At 47.3% G+C, this 19,096-nt stretch overlaps 5 non-coding genes and 1 pseudogene across 5 annotated transcripts; 5 read left to right on the top strand and 1 right to left on the bottom strand.

Annotated features, from left to right (window-relative positions):
• Positions 1–19,096, bottom strand: part of LOC140411382 (NACHT, LRR and PYD domains-containing protein 3-like) — a 219,801-nt pseudogene that overhangs the window by 66,174 nt on the left and 134,531 nt on the right.
• On the top strand, positions 6,930–7,003 carry trnai-aau (transfer RNA isoleucine (anticodon AAU)). Its single transcript has one exon. It is a non-coding gene; the product is annotated as a tRNA-Ile (tRNA).
• Positions 9,119–9,191, top strand: trnai-aau (transfer RNA isoleucine (anticodon AAU)). The gene has a single exon. It is a non-coding gene; the product is annotated as a tRNA-Ile (tRNA).
• trnai-aau (transfer RNA isoleucine (anticodon AAU)) lies at positions 11,307–11,379 on the top strand. Its single transcript has one exon. It is a non-coding gene; the product is annotated as a tRNA-Ile (tRNA).
• On the top strand, positions 13,495–13,568 carry trnai-aau (transfer RNA isoleucine (anticodon AAU)). Its single transcript has one exon. It is a non-coding gene; the product is annotated as a tRNA-Ile (tRNA).
• On the top strand, positions 18,904–18,977 carry trnai-aau (transfer RNA isoleucine (anticodon AAU)). The gene has a single exon. It is a non-coding gene; the product is annotated as a tRNA-Ile (tRNA).

Consider the following 19,096-nt stretch of genomic DNA (forward strand, 5'->3'; position numbering starts at 1 on the left):
TAGACCGAGGAGTAAGGAGTTTTCGTTTTTCTCCTATGTCCACAAAGTTTATTCACGGATAGACTTTTTTGTTTTGGGAAGGGCACTGATCCCGAAGGTGATGGGGACAGAGTACACGGCTATAGCTATTTCGGATCACGCTCCACATTGGGTGGACCTGGAGATAGGGGAGGAAAAAGAACAGCGTCCACCCTGGAGAATGGACATGGGATTATTGGCAGATGAGGGTGTGTGTTTAAGGGTGAGGGGGTGTATTGAAAGTTACTTGGAACTCAATTATAATGGGGAGGTTCAGGTGGGAGTGGTCTGGGAGCCGCTGAAGGCAGTGGTTAGAGGGGAGCTGATATCTATTAGGGCACATAAAGGAAAGCAGGAGGGTAGGGAAAGGGAGCGGTTGTTGAAAGAACTTCTGAGGGTCGACAGACAATATGCGGAGGCACCGGAGGAGGGACTGTACAGGGAAAGGCAAAGGCTACATGTAGAATTTGACTTGTTGACGACGGGTAATGCAGAGGCACAATGGAGGAAGGCACAGGGTGTACAGTACGAATATGGGGAGAAGGCGAGCAGGTCGCTGGTCCACCAACTGAGGAAAAGGGGAGCAGTGAGGGAGATGGGGGGGGGGGTGGGGGTGAGAGATGAGGAGGGAGAGATGGAGCGGGGAGCGGAGAGAGTGAATGGAGTGTTCAAGGCATTTTATGAAAGATTATATGAAGCTCAGCCCCCGGATGGGAAGGAGAGAATGATGTGCTTTCTGGATCAGCTGGAATTTCCTAAGGTGGAGGAGCAGGAGAGGGCGGGACTGGGAGCACAGATTGAGACGGAGGAAGTAGTGAAAGGGATTGGGAGCATGCAGGCGGGGAAGGCCCCGGGACCAGACGGATTCCCAGTTGAATTCTATAGGAAATATATGGACTTGCTGGCCCCGCTACTGATGAGAACCTTTAATGAGGCGAGGGAAAGGGGGCAGCTGCCCTCGACTATGTCAGAGGCAACGATATCGCTCCTCCTAAAGAAGGAAAAAGACCCGCTGCAATGCGGGTCCTATAGGCCTATTTCCCTCCTGAATGTGGACGCTAAGATTCTGGCCAAGGTAATGGCAACGAGGATAGAGGATTGTGTCCCGGGGGTGGTTCATGAGGACCAAACTGGGTTTGTGAAGGGGAGACAGCTGAATACAAATATATGGAGGCTGCTAGGGGTAATGATGATGCCCCCACCAGAGGGGGAAGCGGAGATAGTGGTGGCGATGGATGCCGAGAAAGCATTTGATAGAGTGGAGTGGGATTATTTGTGGGAGGTGCTGAGGGGATTTGGCTTTGGAGCTGGGTATATCAGATGGGTACAGTTGCTGTATAGGGCCCTGATGGCGAGCGTGGTCACGAATGGACGGGGGTCTGATTATTTTCGGCTCCATAGAGGGACGAGGCAGGGATGTCCTCTGTCCACGTTATTGTTTGCACTGGCGATTGAGCCCCTGGCCATAGCATTGAGGGGTTCCAGGAAGTGGAGGGGAGTACTCAGGGGAGGAGAAGAACACCGGGTATCTCTGTATGCGGATGATTTGTTGCTGTATGTGGCGGACCCGGCGGAGGGGATGCCAGAGATTATGTGGATACTTGGGGAGTTTGGGGATTTTTCAGGGTATAAATTGAATATGGGGAAAAGTGAGTTGTTTGTGGTGCATCCAGGGGAGCAGAGCAGAGAAATAGAGGATTTACCGTTGAGGAAGGTAACAAGGGACTTTCAGTACTTGGGGATCCAGATAGCCAAGAATTGGGGTACATTCCATCGGCTTAATTTAACGCGGTTGGTGGAACAGATGGAGGAAGACTTTAAGAGATGGGACATGGTGTCCCTGTCACTGGCAGGTAGGGTGCAGGCGGTTAAAATGGTGGTCCTCCTGAGATTCCTTTTTGTGTTTCAGTGCCTCCCGGTGGTGGTCACGAAGGCTTTTTTCAAAAGAATCGAGAAGAGTATTATGAGTTTTGTGTGGTCCGGGAAGACCCCGAGAGTGAGGAGGGGATTTTTTCAGCGTAGTAGGGACAGTGGGGGGGGGGGGGGGGGCTGGCACTACCGAGCCTAAGTGAGTACTACTGGGCCGCCAATATTTCAATGGTGTGTAAGTGGATGGGAGAAGAGGAGGGAGCGGCGTGGAAGAGATTGGAGAGGGCGTCCTGCAGGGGGACTAGCCTACAAGCTATGGTGATGGCACCGTTGCCGTTCTCACCGAAGAGATACACCACAAGCCCGGTGGTGGTGGCTACATTGAAAATTTTGGGGCAGTGGAGACGGCATAGGGGAAAGACGGGAGCCTCGGTGCGGTCCCCAATGAGAAATAACCATAGGTTTGTTCCGGGGAGAATGGATGGGGGATTTGGAGCATGGCAAAGAGCAGGGGTAGCACAATTGAGAGATCTGTTCGTAGATGGGACGTTTGCGAGTCTGGGAGCGCTGACGGAAAAATATGGGTTGCCCCAAGGGAATGCATTTCGGTATGTGCAACTGAGGGCTTTTGCGAGACAACAGGTGAGGGAATTCCCGCAGCTCCCGACGCAGGAGGTGCAGGATAGAGTGATCTCAGAGACGTGAGTGGGGGATGATAAGGTGTCGGACATATATAGGGAAATGAGGGACGAGGGGGAGATTATGGTAGATGAGCTGAAAGGGAAATGGGAAGAAGAGCTGGGGGAGGAGATTGCGGAGGGGATGTGGGCCGATGCCCTACGTAGGGTAAACTCATCGTCTTCGTGTGCCAGGCTAAGCCTGATACAATTTAAGGTGTTACACAGGGCGCATATGACTGGAGCACGGCTCAGTAAATTTTTGGGGGTAGATGATAGGTGTGCGAGATGCTCGAGAAGCCCAGCGAATCACACCCACATGTTCTGGTCATGCCCGGCACTACAGGGGTTTTGGGTGGGGGTGGCAAAGGTGCTTTCGAAGGTGGTGGGGGTCCAGGTCGAACCAAGCTGGGGGTTGGCTATATTTGGGGTTGCAGAAGAGCCGGGAGTGCAGGAGGCGAGAGAGGCTGATGTTTTGGCCTTTGCGTCCCTAGTAGCCCGGCGAAGGATATTGTTAATGTGGAAGGAAGCCAAACCCCCGAGTGTGGAGACCTGGATAAACGACATGGCAGGGTTTATAAAGTTAGAATGGATTAAGTTCGTACTAAGGGGTTCCGCTCAAGGGTTCACCAGGCGGTGGCAACCGTTCGTCGACTACCTCACAGAAAGATAGAGGGAATGGAAAAGAAGAAGACAACAGCAGCAACCCAGGGGGGAGGGGGGGGGGGGATCGTACGGACTCTCAGGGTTGTTATTGTATATGTATAGGCACTTGTTTTAGGTAATGTATATTGGACTGTTGGATTGTATCTTTGGAGAGTATTTATTTTTGACAAGGCAGTTGCCATTTAGTTTGGTTTTTGTTTCTGTTCATATATTATTTATTTACTTGTTTAAAACTGGCCACTGTTATTTATATTGCTTTATTGTTGTTTAAAAGAAACACTACGTACTGTTACATTTGGCCAAAAAATCTTGAATAAAATATATATATATATTTAAAAATAAATGGATGGACACACAAGATGTCCACCACAACTCCAACATTACCGTAGAGAAACTCTAGCAATCTTTTTGCATTCATGGGATACTGGAAGTCATGTCAGACAATGGGTCCCCCTTCACCAGCGGAGAATTCCAGGCATTTGTGAAGTTCAAAGTGATTAAACATTTCCAAATGGTGCCATACTATCTATCTTCCAATGGCATGGCCGAACAGGCAGTCCAAACATTTAAAAATAGCATGAAGAAACAGCTGGTTCTCTGGACACCAAATTGGCCCTGTTCTTCTTCAATTACATGACCATGCCACACACCAGAACAGGTGAGCTTGGAGAGTTGCTTTTGGGCCATCAACCCTGGACCAGACTCAGCCAATTGTTTCCAATATAGAAAATAAATTCTGATACGCCAAGACCCAACATGACTTTCAAGGCAGGAGACACAATCTTTGTACGTAACTTTAGAGATAGATCTTCTTGGATCCCAGGAGTTATGGGAAAGACTGGTCCCATTTCAGGGTCAAGACTAAGGAGAAGACCATAAAGTCCTCCACTATTGAAACTACACAGGACGGGACAATGCCCTCAATGTCTAATGTGCTCAACCCTCAGTCCGTGGAAAACGTGAGTCATTTCCCCAGATGGAGACTGAGACACTGACCATCAGCCGAGATCAGCATCGAAGAGGATCCCCCATCAGTAGCCTTTCAATGCTCTGCCAGGAAGCGACAAACCCCCTTCTGCTTCACGCCCCCCGATCCAGCTCCACTGATGGTTAACCCAAGGCCATACGCCAAGATGCGAAAGAGGCCTCATTGCCATGGGAGCTATGATCTGGACTTAGGGGGGGGAGAGGGATGCGATAACCCTCAAGAGGACCACGGGGGACCACTTATTTATCGCCCTGTGGGGCACGTAGAATACAGGGTCCTATGGTAGCGGGCGGAGGCCCACCCAGCTGGGACGCGTTTTAATGCTACTGCCAGAACCGGACGGAGAGTTCTGATTATTCCGGGCAGGGATATTTGTGTTGTTTGCCATGACAGCGGCTTTATCTTTTGAGTTAAAATAAACCTATTTAGCCTTCTTCTTTGTGTCGCCGGGATTATTACACCTGTGTTGTAGCTTCATCAGGTTGTCCCCTCATTTTTAGGTATGGTGCTACTCCTGGCATGGCCGACTGCACTCTTCAGTTAACCAGGGTTGATTGCTTGGTGGTCATAGTAGAGTGGGGGATATGTAAAGTCATGAGATTACAGATTGTGATTCAGTGGCTAAGTACAATTCTGCTGCTGCTAATGGCCTACAGCTCACAGATGCCCAGTCTTGAGTTGCTAGATCTGTTTGAAATCTATCTCATGCAGCACGGTTGTAGAGCCACACAACATGATGGAGGGTATCTTCAATATGAAGTTAGGACTTCGTCTTCACAAGAACGATGTGGTGCTTACTCCGATTGATACCATCATGGCAGATGCATCTGCGGCAGGTAAATTGGTGAGGGTGAGGTCAAATATGATTATCCCTCTTAGAGGTTGCCCCATCACCTGCCACAGACATGAATAAAAGTTATATCTTTTTGGACTCCGCCAATGTGGTTCATGCTGGTGCTACAGAACCACTCTTTGTGATAGACATTGAAATCCCTCTCCCACTGTACATACTGCAGCTTTGCCACCCTCAGTGCTTCCTCCAAGTAGTGTTCAACATGAATAAGTACTGATTCATCAGCTGATGTAATCTGCTGGAGATCTCCGACTCCATGCTTGGCCTGATGCCATGAGCTGACTCATGAGCTCTGGGGTCGATGTTGTAGGCTCCCAGGGCAACTCCCTCCTGACTGCACCCCATTGTGCTGCCACTTTTGCTGGGTCTTTCCTGTCTGTGAGACAGGACATACATGGGGATGGAGATGGTGTTGTTGGGAACATAATCTGCAAGGTGTGATTCCATGAGGATAGCTTTGTCAGTCTGTTGCTTGCCTTATATGTGGGAAAGCTCTCTCTGAATTTTGGCACAAGCCCTCAGATGTTGCAGAGTCAACAGGGTTTCATATCTGGTGCCTGGTTGGATACCGAGTGGTCTGCCTGGTTTGATTATTTTTAGTGTCACAAGTAGGCTTACATTAACACTGCAATGAAGTTACTGTGAACATCCCCTATTCACCACATTCCGGCGCCTGTTCAGTACACTGAGGGAGAATTCAGAAAGTCCAATTTACCTAACAAGCACGTCTTTTGGGACTTGTGGGAGGAAACTGGAGCACTCAGAGGAAACTCACGCAGACACGGGGACAACGTGCAGACTCCGCACAGACCCAAGCCGAGAATCGAACTTGGGACCCTGGCGCTGTGAAGCAACAGTGCTAACCACGGTTCTACCTTGTCACCCATCTGTCTGGTTTGATTTTGAAGGATTCGAGATCTAGGTTTCGTCCAATTGGATTGGTCAGAACAGATTCTATTTTGGACACCACATCAAGACTAGACACAGTTTAGTGAACTTTGCTTCTTAGCTGCCCGAAGACAAAACTCAGGGCCATTTGACAATGCTTCTTGTTTTGTGAACATTTGTCCCATTCGCGTTCAGAGATAACTCGTGGCCTTTTTGACAGAAACTTCACTAACTCTTGCTTCATTAACATCTGTCCTGTGGGAAAGTAAACATAGCCCATCACATACATGACTTCCGTCTGAAATAACAGAACTGAGAACTCACTGTGTCTGCACCAACAGTTCCCCTCCTTTTAAGATTTGAAGCTAGAAAGGCTTCCTTTAAAACCAAATGCTGGCTGTGATCATCATTATTTAAGGCCTGAGACCAGGTTAACATGACACGAAGAACAAAACAATCATCACCGGAGTTTTATTTATTCAAGGGACCGGGACTACTCACATGCATTATCAGCGGATGGAATAATCAATAGAGGACTGCAGATGCCTGGGAGGGGGGAACCACAGAATCGCAGATGCTCATGAAATGCTTTCTTAGTAGTGCTACAAAGAATCAATTATTCAAGCCTTGCATTATTGACGAATGTGGTGTAAAATAGTTAGTTCAAATATTAGTTACAGTAATGTAGATGTGGGCCAGTTTAATTCTATTTAATATCTGCCACTTTTTCATTCTTTTACATTTCGGCGCCACAAACGTGTCGGTAACATGCTTCCAAAGTTTCCTAGTCTACAGCGATGACAATTCACGTGGTTCTGAACAATGTCTTACCTCCAATTACTGCAATTTCCAGGCAAATCTGCTCCAGGTAGCGTTGGAAATAGCCCCGCAACATGTCAGACGAGCCCACTATTCAGGACTGGAGTGAATTTGGAAACGGCATGGTCACTCCAGCCAACGATGCATACATGGCCGGTTAGCTCAGATGGTTAGAGCGTGGTGCTAATAACGCCAAGGTCGCGGGTTCGGTCCCCGTACTGGCCAACGAAGTAATCACATCGTGATCTAATGTCCACTTCTGCGGCTAGTTGGAGCGGTATTTTGACTCTGCTGGGGCAGCGCAGAGTCCCCTTGAACTGCTTGGCGCCTCTTGGACAGTATCTGCCACTTTTTCTGAGAAACTGTCGTTCATTTACAGTTCTGTGTCACAAATGTGTCCAACGTCTCCTAATCAATAGCGAACTCCTGCAGTTGACAATTCACGTCGCTCTGAACTGTGTTTTACGTCTCCTTCATTGCAATGTTTCAGGCTAATCTGCTCCAGGCAGCGTTGCTAAAGCCAGGGCACCATGTCATACCAGCCTACCTTGTAATTGCGGTATTGATGAGTTCAGCAACGCTGTGCAGGAATTACTAACCTCTTGCCAGTAATTTGGCTCAAATGCTGCCACCTTCAACAATCCGATTGCTTAACATGCAGTCGTTTGCTGGCTACGCCAAATACATTTGATGCTTCGAAATGTCTTTTTCAAAAAGCTGCACTACCCATTTATAATGTGGTGCTAATTACACTGATGTGGATATGCCGGCGTTGGACTGGGGTGAGCACAGAAAGAAGTCTTACAACACCAGGTTAAAGACCAACAGGTTTGTTCCGATGTCACTAGCTTTCGGTGCGCTGCTCCTTCCTCAGGTAATTACACTGAAACACGTCTGGAACGATCAAAATACCTTAAGGCGAGAAGTATACTTGTTTGCTAATCTATTGAGAGGCGACGCATGATCTCCCGGTTAATGTTCTTAGCTTGTAAATCCCCGAACCATTTACCCCAATTTAAAATTCAGCTGGCTCATCATCATTTCGTGCTGAAGCAGCGGCCGTCCATTCGGACTAATGTGAGCGCCTGTCCTGCAATTGCAAATAATTTGCATGATGTTGAGATGCTGGCGCTGGATACAGAAAGAAATGTGACAGGAACATGAAGTGTGACAGCAACAGGTTTATTTGAAATCACAAGCTTTGGCAGCGCCGTCCCTTCATCAGTTGAAGAGATGAAGGACCACTTTACCTGATGAAGGGACAGCGCTGCCAAAGCTTACGATTTCAAATCAACCAGTTGGACTTTAATGTGGTGTTGTGAGACTTATTACTGAATGATCCGCACGCACTTTATTTCGGCACGGTTACATTTCGACTGAATTTTGAATTCACTAGGTCAGCTGCTTTTACTCTTTCAATGAAGAAACCCGACCAAAGGCTTTGGCGGACAAGTACTGGAAATGTGAGCCGTAGCACATCCCGTGCTAGAATAATAATAATCTTTACTGTCACAAGTAGGCGTACATTAACACTGCCAATAAGTTACTGTGAAATTTCGATCATAAAGATGAAGACATGAGAAATTTGATGAGGAGAAAGTTTGCAGATTGGGCGATGCTCCAGGCACAATGTGTTCAACAATGTCGAAGCCAGCGTAAGTGTTGGTGAGAAGTTTGTCAGTTGGAAACATGCAGAAAGTTCTAGGGGAAAGCAAATCCTTACGGCTTGCTGGCAACCGAAAGGGTGGAATTTACAAAAGGCCAATTCGCGCGATCCAGCTTGTTCGTGTTCAGTCAGGAAAGAATACTCAATTCTCCATTCACGACTGGACTAAATTTGGAATCGCCATGGTCACACGAGGTGATCATACGTACATGGCCGGTTAACTCAATGGTTCGAGCGTGGTGCTAATTGACGCCAAGGTCGTTTGATCCTCGTACGAGTCAACAAAACAACTCCGTCACGAAATGATCTGCTTGCCTCGTCTGTTTGCAGGCAACCTGCCCAGTGTTACTGGCGCGGCATTATTACTGACCTGAGGCAGCGCAGAGTCCCTTTTATCTGCTTGACTCCTCTTGGATAATATCTGCCACTTTTTCATTCTTTTACATTTCGGCGCCACAAACGTGTCGGTAACATGCTTCCAAAGTTTCCTAGTCTACAGCGATGACAACTCACATGGCTCTGGACAATGTCTTACCTCCAATTACTGCAATTTCCAGGCAAATCTGCTCCAGGCAACGTTGGAAATAGCCCCGCAACATGTCAGACGAGCCCACCATTCAGGACTGTGGTGAATTTGGAAACAGCATGGTCACTCCCGCCAATGATGCGTACATGGCCGGTTAGCTCAGATGGTTAGAGCGTGGTGCTAATAACGCCAAGTCGCGGGTTCGATCCCCGTACTGGCCAACGAAGTAATCTCATCGTGATCTAATGTCCACTTCTGCGGCTAGTTGGAGCGGTATTTTGACTCTACTGGGGCAGCGCAGAGTCCCCTTGAACTGCTTGGCGCCTCTTGGACAGTATCTGCCACTTTTTCTGAGAAACTGTCGTTCTTTTACAGTTCTGTGTCACAAATGTGTCCAACGTCTCCTAATCAATAGCGAACTCCTGCAGATGACAATTCACGTCGCTCTGAACTGTGTTTTACGTCTCCTTCATTGCAATGTTTCAGGCTAATCTGCTCCAGGCAGCGTTGCTAAAGCCAGGGCACCATGTCATACCAGCCTACCTTGTAATTGCGGTATTGATGAGTTCAGCAACGCTGTGCAGGAATTACTCACCTCTTGCCAGTAATTTGGCTCAAATGCTGCCACCTTCAACACTCCGATTGCTTAACATGCAGTCGTTTGCTGGCTACGCCAAATACATTTGATGCTTCGAAATGTCTTTTTCAAAAAGCTGCACTACCCATTTATAATGTGGTGCTAATTACACTGATGTGGATATGCCGGCGTTGGACTGGGGTGAGCACAGAAAGAAGTCTTACAACACCAGGTTAAAGACCAACAGGTTTGTTCCGATGTCACTAGCTTTCGGTGCGCTGCTCCTTCCTCAGGTAATTACACTGAAACACGTCTGGAACGATCAAAATACCTTAAGGCGAGAAGTATACTTGTTTGCTAATCTATTGAGAGGCGACGCATGATCTCCCGGTTAATGTTCTTAGCTTGTAAATCCCCGAGCCATTTACCCCAATTTAAAATTCAGCTGGCTCATCATCATTTCGTGCTGAAGCAGCGGCCGTCCATTCGGACTAATGTGAGCGCCTGTCCTGCAATTGCAAATAATTTGCATGATGTTGAGATGCTGGCGCTGGATACAGAAAGAAATGTGACAGGAACATGAAGTGTGACAGCAACAGGTTTATTTGAAATCACAAGCTTTGGCAGCGCCGTCCCTTCATCAGTTGAAGAGATGAAGGACCACTTTACCTGATGAAGGGACAGCGCTGCCAAAGCTTACGATTTCAAATCAACCAGTTGGACTTTAATGTGGTGTTGTGAGACTTATTACTGAATGATCCGCACGCACTTTATTTCGGCACGGTTACATTTCGACTGAATTTTGAATTCACTAGGTCAGCTGCTTTTACTCTTTCAATGAAGAAACCCGACCAAAGGCTTTGGCGGACAAGTACTGGAAATGTGAGCCGTAGCACATCCCGTGCTAGAATAATAATAATCTTTACTGTCACAAGTAGGCGTACATTAACACTGCCAATAAGTTACTGTGAAATTTCGATCATAAAGATGAAGACATGAGAAATTTGATGAGGAGAAAGTTTGCAGATTGGGCGATGCTCCAGGCACAATGTGTTCAACAATGTCGAAGCCAGCGTAAGTGTTGGTGAGAAGTTTGTCAGTTGGAAACATGCAGAAAGTTCTAGGGGAAAGCAAATCCTTACGGCTTGCTGGCAACCGAAAGGGTGGAATTTACAAAAGGCCAATTCGCGCGATCCAGCTTGTTCGTGTTCAGTCAGGAAAGAATACTCAATTCTCCATTCACGACTGGACTAAATTTGGAATCGCCATGGTCACACGAGGTGATCATACGTACATGGCCGGTTAACTCAATGGTTCGAGCGTGGTGCTAATTGACGCCAAGGTCGTTTGATCCTCGTACGAGTCAACAAAACAACTCCGTCACGAAATGATCTGCTTGCCTCGTCTGTTTGCAGGCAACCTGCCCAGTGTTACTGGCGCGGCATTATTACTGACCTGAGGCAGCGCAGAGTCCCTTTTATCTGCTTGACTCCTCTTGGATAATATCTGCCACTTTTTCATTCTTTTACATTTCGGCGCCACAAACGTGTCGGTAACATGCTTCCAAAGTTTCCTAGTCTACAGCGATGACAACTCACATGGCTCTGGACAATGTCTTACCTCCAATTACTGCAATTTCCAGGCAAATCTGCTCCAGGCAACGTTGGAAATAGCCCCGCAACATGTCAGACGAGCCCACCATTCAGGACTGTGGTGAATTTGGAAACAGCATGGTCACTCCCGCCAATGATGCATACATGGACGGTTAGCTCAGATGGTTAGAGCGTGGTGCTAATAACGCCAAGTCGCGGGTTCGATCCCCGTACTGGCCAACGAAGTAATCTCATCGTGATCTAATGTCCACTTCTGCGGCTAGTTGGAGCGGTATTTTGACTCTACTGGGGCAGCGCAGAGTCCCCTTGAACTGCTTGGCGCCTCTTGGACAGTATCTGCCACTTTTTCTGAGAAACTGTCCTTCTTTTACAGTTCTGTGTCACAAATGTGTCCAACGTCTCCTAATCAATAGCGAACTCCTGCAGATGACAATTCACGTCGCTCTGAACTGTGTTTTACGTCTCCTTCATTGCAATGTTTCAGGCTAATCTGCTCCAGGCAGCGTTGCTAAAGCCAGGGCACCATGTCATACCAGCCTACCTTGTAATTGCGGTATTGATGAGTTCAGCAACGCTGTGCAGGAATTACTCACCTCTTGCCAGTAATTTGGCTCAAATGCTGCCACCTTCAACACTCCGATTGCTTAACATGCAGTCGTTTGCTGGCTACGCCAAATACATTTGATGCTTCGAAATGTCTTTTTCAAAAAGCTGCACTACCCATTTATAATGTGGTGCTAATTACACTGATGTGGATATGCCGGCGTTGGACTGGGGTGAGCACAGAAAGAAGTCTTACAACACCAGGTTAAAGTCCAACAGGTTTGTTCCGATGTCACTAGCTTTCGGTGCGCTGCTCCTTCCTCAGGTAATTACACTGAAACACGTCTGGAACGATCAAAATACCTTAAGGCGAGAAGTATACTTGTTTGCTAATCTATTGAGAGGCGACGCATGATCTCCCGGTTAATGTTCTTAGCTTGTAAATCCCCGAACCATTTACCCCAATTTAAAATTCAGCTGGCTCATCATCATTTCGTGCTGAAGCAGCGGCCGTCCATTCGGACTAATGTGAGCGCCTGTCCTGCAATTGCAAATAATTTGCATGATGTTGAGATGCTGGCGCTGGATACAGAAAGAAGTGCGACAGCAACATGAAGTGTGACAGCAACAGGTTTATTTGAAATCACAAGCTTTGGCAGCGCCGTCCCTTCATCAGTTGAAGAGATGAAGGACCACTTTACCTGATGAAGGGACAGCGCTGCCAAAGCTTACGATTTCAAATCAACCTGTTGGACTTTAATATGGTGTTGTGAGACTTATTACTGAATAATCCGCACGCACTTTATTTCGGCACGCTTACATTTCGACTGAATTTTGAATTCACTAGGTCAGCTGCTTTTACTCTTTCAATGAAGAAACCCGACCAAAGGCTTTGGCGGACAAATACTGGAAATGTGAGCCGCAGCACATCCCGTGCTAGAATAATAATAATCTTTACTGTCACAAGTAGGCGTACATTAACACTGCCAATAAGTTACTGTGAAATTTCGATCATAAAGATGAAGACATGAGAAATTTGATGAGGAGAAAGTTTGCAGATTGGGCGATGCTCCAGGCACAAAGTGTTCAACAATGTCGAAGCCAGCGTAAGTGTTGGTGAGAAGTTTGTCAGTTGGAAACATGCAGAAAGTTCTAGGGGAAAGCAAATCCTTACGGCTTGCTGGCAACCTAAAGGGTGGAATTTACAAAAGGCAAATTCGCGCGATCCAGCTTGTTCGCGATCAGTCAGGAAAGAATACTCAATTCTCCATTCACGACTGGACTAAATTTGGAATCGCCATGGTCACACGAGGTGATCATGCGGACATGGCCGGTTAACTCAATGGTTCGAGCGTGGTGCTAATTGACGCCAAGGTCGTTTGATCCTCGTACGAGTCAACAAAACAACTCCGTCACGAAATGATCTGCTTGCCTCGTCTGTTTGCAGGCAACCTGCCCAGTGTTACTGGCGCGGCATTATTACTGACCTGAGGCAGCGCAGAGTCCCTTTTATCTGCTTGACTCCTCGTGGATAATATCTGCCACTTTTTCATTCTTTCACATTTCGGCGCCACAAACGTGTCGGTAACATGCTTCCAAAGTTTCCTAGTCTACAGCGATGACAATGCACGTCGTTCTGAACAATGTCTTACCTCCAATTACTGCAATTTCCAGGCAAATCTGCTCCAGGCAACGTTGGAAATAGCCCCGCAACATGTCAGACGAGCCCACCATTCAGGACTGGAGTGAATTTGGAAACGGCATGGTCACTCCAGCCAATGATGCATACATGGCCGGTTAGCTCAGATGGTTAGAGCGTGGTGCTAATAACGCCAAGGCCGCGGGTTCGATCCCCGTACTGGCCAACGAAGTAATCACATCGTGATCTAATGTCCACTTCTGCGGCTAGTTGGAGCGGTATTTTGACTCTGCTGGGGCAGCGCAGAGTCCCCTTTAACTGCTTGGCGCCTCTTGGACAGTATCTGCCACTTTTTCTGAGAAACTGTCCTTCTTTTACAGTTCTGTGTCACAAATGTGTCCAACGTCTCCTAATCAATAGCGAACTCCTGCAGATGACAATTCACGTCGCTCTGAACTGTGTTTTACGTCTCCTTCATTGCAATGTTTCAGGCTAATCTGCTCCAGGCAGCGTTGCTAAAGCCAGGGCACCATGTCATCCCAGCCTACCTTGTAATTGCGGTATTGATGAGTTCAGCAACGCTGTGCAGGAATTACTAACCTCTTGCCAGTAATTTGGCTCAAATGCTGCCACCTTCAACAATCCGATTGCTTAACATGCAGTCGTTTGCTGGCTACGCCAAATACATTTGATGCTTCGAAATGTCTTTTTCAAAAAGCTGCACTACCCATTTATAATGTGGTGCTAATAACACTGATGTGGATATGCCGGCGTTGGACTGGGGTGAGCACAGAAAGAAGTCTTACAACACCAGGTTAAAGTCAAACAGGTTTGTTCCGATGTCACTAGCTTTCGGTGCGCTGCTCCTTCCTCAGGTAATTACACTGAAACACGTCTGGAACGATCAAAATACCTTAAGGCGAGAAGTATACTTGTTTGCTAATCTATTGAGAGGCGACGCATGATCTCCCGGTTAATGTTCTTAGCTTGTAAATCCCCGAACCATTTACCCCAATTTAAAATTCAGCTGGCTCATCATCATTTCGTGCTGAAGCAGCGGCCGTCCATTCGGACTAATGTGAGCGCCTGTCCTGCAATTGCAAATAATTTGCATGATGTTGAGATGCTGGCGCTGGATACAGAAAGAAGTGTGACAGGAACATGAAGTGTGACAGCAACAGGTTTATTTGAAATCACAAGCTTTGGCAGCGCCGTCCCTTCATCAGTTGAAGAGATGAAGGACCACTTTACCTGATGAAGGGACAGCGCTGCCAAAGCTTACGATTTCAAATCAACCTGTTGGACTTTAATATGGTGTTGTGAGACTTATTACTGAATAATCCGCACGCACTTTATTTCGGCACGGTTACATTTCGACTGAATTTTGAATTCACAGGGTCAGCTGCTTTTACTCTTTCAATGAAGAAACCCGACCAAAGGCTTTGGCGGACAAGTACTGGAAATGTGAGCCGTAGCACATCCCGTGCTAGAATAATAATAATCTTTACTGTCACAAGTAGGCGTACATTAACACTGCCAATAAGTTACTGTGAAATTTCGATCATAAAGATGAAGACATGAGAAATTTGATGAGGAGAAAGTTTGCAGATTGGGCGATGCTCCAGGCACAATGTGTTCACCAATGTCGAAGCCAGCGTAAGTGTTGGTGAGAAGTTTGTCAGTTGGAAACATGCAGAAAGTTCTAGGGGAAAGCAAATCCTTACGGCTTGCTGGCAACCGAAAGGGTGGAATTTACAAAAGGCAAATTCGCGCGATCCAGCTTGTTCGTGTTCAGTCAGGAAAGAATACTCAATTCTCCATTCACGACTGGACTAAATTTGGAATCGCCATGGTCACACGAGGTGATCATACGTACATGGCCGGTTAACTCAATGGTTCGAGCGTGGTGCTAATTGACGCCAAGGTCGTTTGATCCTCGTACGAGTCAACAAAACAACTCCGTCACGAAATGATCTGCTTGCCTCGTCTGTTTGCAGGCAACCTGCCCAGTGTTACTGGCGCGGCATTATTACTGACCTGAGGCAGCGCAGAGTCCCTTTTATCTGCTTGACAGGATGGAAGCTCAGAACTAGAACAAACAGAGTTGTTATCTCTGGGTTGTTGCCCGTGCCACGTGATAGTGAGATGAGGAATAGGGAGAGAGAGCATTTAAACACGTGGCTACAGGGATGGTGCAGGCGGGAGGGTTTCAGATTTTTTGGATAACTGGGGCTCTTTCTGGGGAAGGTGGGACCTCTACAGACAGGATGGTCTACATCTGAACCTGAGGGGCACAAATATCCTGGGGGGGAGATTTGTTAGTGCTGTTTGGGGGGGTTTAAACTAATGCAGCAGGGGCATGGGAAACTGGATTGTAGTTTTAGGGTAAGGGAGAATGAGAGTATAGAGGTCAGGAGCACAGATTTGACGTCGCAGGAGGGGGCCAGCGTTCAGGTAGGTGGTTTGAAGTGTGTCTACTTCAATGCCAGGAGTATACGAAACAAGGTAGGGGAACTGGCAGCGTGGGTTGGTACCTGGGACTTCGATGTTGTGGCCATTTCGGAGACATGGATAGAGCAGGGACAGGAATGGATGTTGCAGGTTCCGGGGTTTAGGTGTTTTAGTAAGCTAAGAGAAGGAGGCAAAAGAGGGGGAGGTGTGGCGCTGCTAGTCAAGAGCAGTATTACGGTGGCGGAGAGGATGCTAGATGGGGACTCTTCTTCCGAGGTAGTATTGGCTGAAGTTAGAAACAGGAAAGGAGAGGTCACCCTGTTGGGAGTTTTTTATAGGCCTCCTAATAGTTCTAGGGATGTAGAGGAAAGGATGGCGAAGATGATTCTGGATATGAGCGAAAGTAACAGGGTAGTTATTATGGGAGACTTTAACTTTCCAAATATTGACTGGAAAATATATAGTTCGAGTACAATAGATGGGTCGTTTTTTGTACAGTGTGTGCAGGAGGGTTTCCTGAAACAATATGTTGACAGGCCAACAAGAGGCGAGGCCACGTTGGATTTGGTTTTGGGTAATGAACCAGGCCAGGTGTTGGATTTGGAGGTAGGAGAGCACTTTGGGGACAGTGACCACAATTCGGTGACGTTTACGTTAATGATGGAAAGGGATAAGTATACACCGCAGGGCAAGAGTTATAGCTGGGGGAAGGGCAATTATGATGCCAATAGACGTGACTTGGGGGGGATAAGGTGGAGAAGTAGGCTGCAAGTGTTGGGCACACTGGATAAGTGGGGCTTGTTCAAGGATCAGCTACTGCGTGTTCTTGATAAGTATGTACCGGTCAGACAGGGAGGAAGGCGTCGAGCGAGGGAACCGTGGTTTACCAAGGAAGTGGAATCTCTTGTTAAGAGGAAGAAGAAGGCCTATGTGAAGATGAAGTGTGAAGTTTCGGTTGGGGCGATGGATAGTTACAAGGTAGCGAGGAAGGATCTAAAGAGAGAGCTAAGACGAGCAAGGAGGGGACATGAGAAGTATTTGGCAGGAAGGATCAAGGAAAACCCAAAAGCTTTCTATAGGTATGTCAGGAATAAGCGAATGACTAGGGAAAGAGTATGACCAGTCAAGGACAGGGATGGGAAATTGTGTGTGGAGTCTGAAGAGATAGGCGAGATGCTAAATGAATATTTTTCGTCAGTATTCACTCAGGAAAAAGATAATGTTGTGGAGGAGAATGCTGAGCCCCAGGCTAATAGAATAGATGGCATTGAGGTACGTAGGGAAGAGGTGTTGGCAATTCTGGACAGGCTGAAAATAGATAAGTCCCCGGGACCTGATGGGATTTATCCTAGGATTCTATGGGAGGCCAGGGAAGAGATTGCTGGACCTTTGGCTTTGATTTTTATGTCATCATTGGCTACAGGAATAGTGCCAGAGGACTGGAGGACAGAAAATGTGGTCCCTTTGTTCAAAAAGGGGAGCAGAGACAACCCCGGCAACTATAGACCGGTGAGCCTCACGTCTGTAGTGGGTAAAGTCTTGGAGGGGATTATAAGGGACAAGATTTATAATCATCTAGATAGGAATAATATGATCAGGGATAGTCAGCATGGCTTTGTGAAGGGTAGGTCATGCCTCACAAACCTTATTGAGTTCTTTGAGAAGGTGACTGAACAGGTAGACGAGGGTAGAGCAGTTGAGGTGGTGTATATGGATTTCAGCAAAGCATTTGATAAGGTTCCCCACGGTAGGCTATTGCAAAAAATACGGAGGCTGGGGATTGAGGGTGATTTAGAGATGTGGATCAGAAATTGGCTAGCTGAAAGAAGACAGAGGGTGGTGGTTGATGGGAAATGTTCAGAATGGAGTAAAGTCACAAGTGGAGTACCACAAGGATCTGTTCTGGGGCCGTTGCTGTTTGTCATTTTTATCAATGACCTAGAGGAAGGCGCAGAAGGGTGGGTGAGTAAATTTGCAGACGATACTAAAGTCGGTGGTGTTGTCGATAGTGTGGAAGGATGTAGCAGGTTACAGAGGGATATAGATAAGCTGCAGAGCTGGGCTGAGAGGTGGCAAATGGAGTTTAATGTAGAGAAGTGTGAGGTGATTCACTTTGGAAGGAATAACAGGAATGCGGAATATTTGGCTAATGGTAAAGTTCTTGAAAGTGTGGATGAGCAGAGGGATCAAGGTGTCCATGTACATAGATCCCTGAAAGTTGCCACCCAGGTTGATAGGGTTGTGAAGAAGGCCTATGGAGTGTTGGCCTTTATTGGTAGAGGGATTGAGTTCCGGAGTCGGGAGGTCATGTTGCAGCTGTACAGAACTCTGGTCCGGCCGCATTTGGAGTATTGCGTACAGTTCTGGTCACCGCATTATAGGAAGGACGTGGAGGCTTTGGAGCAGGTGCAGAGGAGATTTACCAGGATGTTGGGTGGTATGGAGGGAAAATCTTATGAGGAAAGGCTGATGGACTTGAGGTTGTTTTCGTTGGAGAGAAGAAGGTTAAGAGGAGACTTAATAGAGGCATACAAAATGATCAGGGGGTTGGATAGGGTGGACAGTGAGCGCCTTCTCCCGCGGATGGATATGGCTGGCACGAGGGGACATAACTTTAAACTGAGGGGTAATAGATATAGGACAGAGGTCAGAGGTAGGTTCTTTACGCAAAGAGTAGTGAGGCCGTGGAATGCCCTACCTGCTACAGTCGTGAACTCGCCAACATTGAGGGCATTGAAAAGTTTATTGGATAAACATATGGATGATAATGGCATAGTGTAGGTTAGATGGCTTTTGTTTCGGTGCAACATCGTGGGCCGAAGGGTCTGTACTGCGCTGTATTGTTCTATGTTCTATGACTCCTCTTGGATAATATCTGCCACTTTTTCATTCTTTTACATTTCGGCGCCACAAACGTGTCGGTAACATGCTTCCAAAGTTTCCTAGTCTACAGCGATGACAATTCACGTGGTTCTGAACAATGTCTTACCTCCAATTACTGCAATTTCCAGGCAAATCTGCTCCAGGTAGCGTTGGAAATAGCCCCGCAACATGTCAGACGAGCCCACCATTCAGGACTGGAGTGAATTTGGAAACGGCTTGGTCACTCCAGCCGGTTAGCTCAGATGGTTAGAGCGTGGTGCTAATAACGCTAAGGTCGCGGGTTCGATCCCCGTACTGGCCAACGAAGTAATCACATCGTGATCTAATGTTTACTTCTGCGGCTAGTTGGAGCGGTATTTTGACTCTGCTGGGGCAGCGCAGAGTCCCCTTTAACTGCTTGGCGCCTCTTGGACAGTATCT

This window comes from Scyliorhinus torazame, chromosome 4, assembly GCF_047496885.1.
Source record: "Scyliorhinus torazame isolate Kashiwa2021f chromosome 4, sScyTor2.1, whole genome shotgun sequence".
NCBI classification, from domain to species: domain Eukaryota; kingdom Metazoa; phylum Chordata; class Chondrichthyes; order Carcharhiniformes; family Scyliorhinidae; genus Scyliorhinus; species Scyliorhinus torazame.